The 3361-nt window shown below is 44.8% G+C and overlaps 1 long non-coding RNA gene across 1 annotated transcript; it reads right to left on the bottom strand.

Annotated features, from left to right (window-relative positions):
• LOC106502759 lies at positions 276 to 2837 on the bottom strand. The gene is made up of 4 exons (XR_001296404.2): positions 2747 to 2837; positions 2617 to 2652; positions 1469 to 1534; positions 276 to 1129 (listed from the first exon to the last, which is right to left on the bottom strand). It is a non-coding gene; the product is annotated as an uncharacterized LOC106502759 (long non-coding RNA).

The following is a 3361-nucleotide window of genomic DNA, read 5'->3' on the forward strand; positions in this document are numbered from 1 at the left end:
TGGCAGCATGCCAGGCTTCCCTGTCTATCACCAACTCCCAGAGCTTGCTCAAACTCATGTCCATCCAATCGGTGATGCCATCCAACCATCTCATCCTCTGTCGTCCCCTTCTCCTCCTGCCTTCAATCTTTCTCAGCATCAGGGTCTTTTCCAATGAGTCAGCCCTTCACATGAGGTGGCCAACGGATTGGAATTTCACCTTCAGCATCAGTCCTTCCAATGACTATTCAGGGCTGATTTCCTTTAGGATGGACTGGTTTGATCTTCTTGCCGTCCAAGGGACTCCCTAGCCCCAAACACAGGCGTCTCGGTGTCTGGGCTCCAGGAAGATGCTCTCAGTCAAGAGAATCCCAAGGAGGACCCACCTGGACCGGCACCTCATGCATATCACCTGAGCCCCAACCCAGCTTCTCGGCTCAGTGACCACACGAGGAGGCACCAACCTCTTCCTGGGCTCGGCTTTGATGGTCTCTTCTAAATAATTTATCTATTTGTGCTCCGATGAGCTCTTATAGGAAGGCAGATCAAAACAGAGTTGTCCAGTTTGTGAAACAGATGAGGGGAGGGGAAATGAGGAAGCTTAGCGTCTACCTGGTGCACTAACTGTCCTGGGGATCAACGCACTGCCTCAGCAGAGTCTCAGATTCCAGATAGGAAGTAAGAGCACCGTGATTTGTCAACAAGGAAGGAAGACATGCAAAGTGACAATTCTCTTCTGGGCCCTGAAGTATATTTGAAATTACTCCCCCCACACACGCCCAAAACACACACACCATCCTGTTAATATTTAGACCGAAGTTCACCCAAAGAAGTCATTGCAAAGCATAGAAAACACCTTTAAAAAAGAAAGTAGAGTCCCATGGATTTCCAGAGACTCAAAAATTCCAATGGCCTTTTATCAAGAAACCAGAGCGAAGATCACTAAGACAAGCTCTTGCCCTGAATGCCCATGTTGACCTCCTGAAACCTGACCTCTGCCATGGGAAGGTATGTGGAGTCCCGCTGCCAGGGGTGGTGGCAGGCCTTGTGATGACCCAATGGTACCCTGTTGGGAAGTGGTTGGCTGATGTTCTGGAATGTCATCTGTGGCTGTTCAATGAATTCTTTCCTCCGGGCAAACAAGCTGGCTCTAGAAGTAATCACACGTGGCCATTTATTCCCATTAGCAACCCCAAACAAGCCAGTGGCCTTACCCAAACGGCAGGAAAGCCTAGGTTATTTTTAAATGCACTCAGTTTAATGTTTCATAATTCGTGATTTCCCAACGACAAAAAGAATTAATGGCACAGCTGTTAGAGTTACAAGAGAATTCAGAAGAAGGAACGCCAAGTAGGGAGAGAGGCAACAGAGAGCAAGTGACATGTTATTACAATATAAATGAGTGAAAATAATGAAATCCTAGTTAGAGGAGCCTGTTTCCACTGCTGCAAAGTCCACATGGCATTAACAGACACACACTAGTACATACCGAACAGGTAAACAACAAGGACCTCCTGCATAGGGCAGAGACCTGGATTCGGTATCTTGTAACAAGCTGCAATGAAAAAGAATGGGGAAAAGTAGCCGATGACTAGATAGACAGATGTATAACTGAATCAATTTGCAGTGCACCTGAAACATTGCAAATCAATTATACTTTATACTTTATTAGTTTATACTTTAAAAAAAAAAAAAGTCCTCGTAAAATTTAGCCTAAGAAATGAGCTACGACTTTGGGTGATATTCAGAGGATTGTGTTGATCTAATGTTTTTCTCCCAACAAGGTTCTCGGACGTTAAAAAATAAATATATTTCAAACAGGCTTGGAGGAATGTGTTTGTAAAGGCAGCCTGATTGTAAAACAGATAAAAGAGCTAAAGACAGCCAGTCAAGGAGGAGTGTTTTCCCAAGATGGCAGTGGCCTCTGAGTCAGTTCAAGTCCACCCACCTTGGCTAGAAATCCCCCAGCCCCGTGAATCTAGACTGTCCATCAGTATGGAGGGGGTACCCCACACTTCCCATACAGATGTCCCCCAGATGTCCAGAGTAACAGCTGTAATGTCACCAGCAAAACCTGCCTGGTGGAAAATAAAAAGGAAAGTTGATGCTGATACCACATTTCAGTTAATGGGAAAATTTCCATTGTCTTTACTCCTGATTCCGCCACAGGAATTCTTTCTTATGAGTAGCATCTGAAATCAGCAATGGTTAAGGATAAAAATCGGAGAAGGCAACAGCACCCCACTCCAGTACTCTTGCCTGGAAAATCCCATGGATGGAGGAGCCTGGTGGGCTGCAGTCCATGGGATCTCGAAGAGCTGGACACAACTGGGCGACTTCACTTTCACTTTTCACTTTCATGCATTGAAGAAGGAAATTGCAATCCACTCCAGTGTTCTTGCCTGGAGAATCCCAGGAAAGGGGGAGCCTGGCGGGCTGCCATCTATGGGGTCGCACAGAGTCGGACACGACTGAAGCGACTTAGCAGTAGCAAGGATAAAAATGGACCTGACTTTTGACATTATTTCATAAAGAAATTTGCTTTTTCATTGTCCTCATCGCTGACAAGACAGTGTTACAGGTCAGTTTTGCTTTGAAAAAACTCGCCACATATTACCTGAAGGAATCATGACTTACCTGGGGGATTGTTGCTTCTTGGACAATCCCTTTCATCTGTAAATGAGGAAATGAGTCAGCTTTACTAAGTGCTACCTCATCACTAGCACTCTGTCATTCATCAGGGATGGGAATGCATTTTGTTACTCACAGAAGCCTGGATCACCAAGCGTACAGGTCACTGTGGAAATCTGCTCTTCAAACAATGACAGGTTCTGTTGTCAGAGATCTTAACAGTCCCTCTGATTGGAACAGTGCCTGGCTGGTCACAAGACAGCATGACTCATTACCGCTCCGCAACTTTAGCTGTACACAAGGCTAAAAGAATAAACCACCTCCCTGATGTCATCTCTTTTCTATGTATCTTTAACATAGTTTAGATAGAGGTTGTTGAGTAAGACGCAAAGCTTTCAGATGAGAATGCGTCTGAAATACTTAGGGAGAGAAAACACCAGACACGGTCCAGGAATTCTGGGTGTGTGGTCTTTGCTGACACACAGCCGTCCACAAGGTTTCAAGACCTATAAACTAGTCACCTGGTTGGTCAAAGTTTAACTCAATTGAAATATTTTAGGCTTAGGTAACCATTTAAGAATGTCGAGTTTCCAGTACAGATTGAGGTACTTTCTCATTTCCAGTTACTGGGTACCTACAAACTTCATATATAGAGACTTCCTAAACGTGCTTCAATGTCAAGGAATATGCGAGCAGTGGTTGTATGTGAATGGTGAGGATGATCAGTAACTTCTTGTCTTCTATTCTTTTC

The sequence above is a fragment of the Capra hircus genome, chromosome 13 (genome assembly GCF_001704415.2).
Source record: "Capra hircus breed San Clemente chromosome 13, ASM170441v1, whole genome shotgun sequence".
In the NCBI taxonomy this organism is placed as follows: domain Eukaryota; kingdom Metazoa; phylum Chordata; class Mammalia; order Artiodactyla; family Bovidae; genus Capra; species Capra hircus.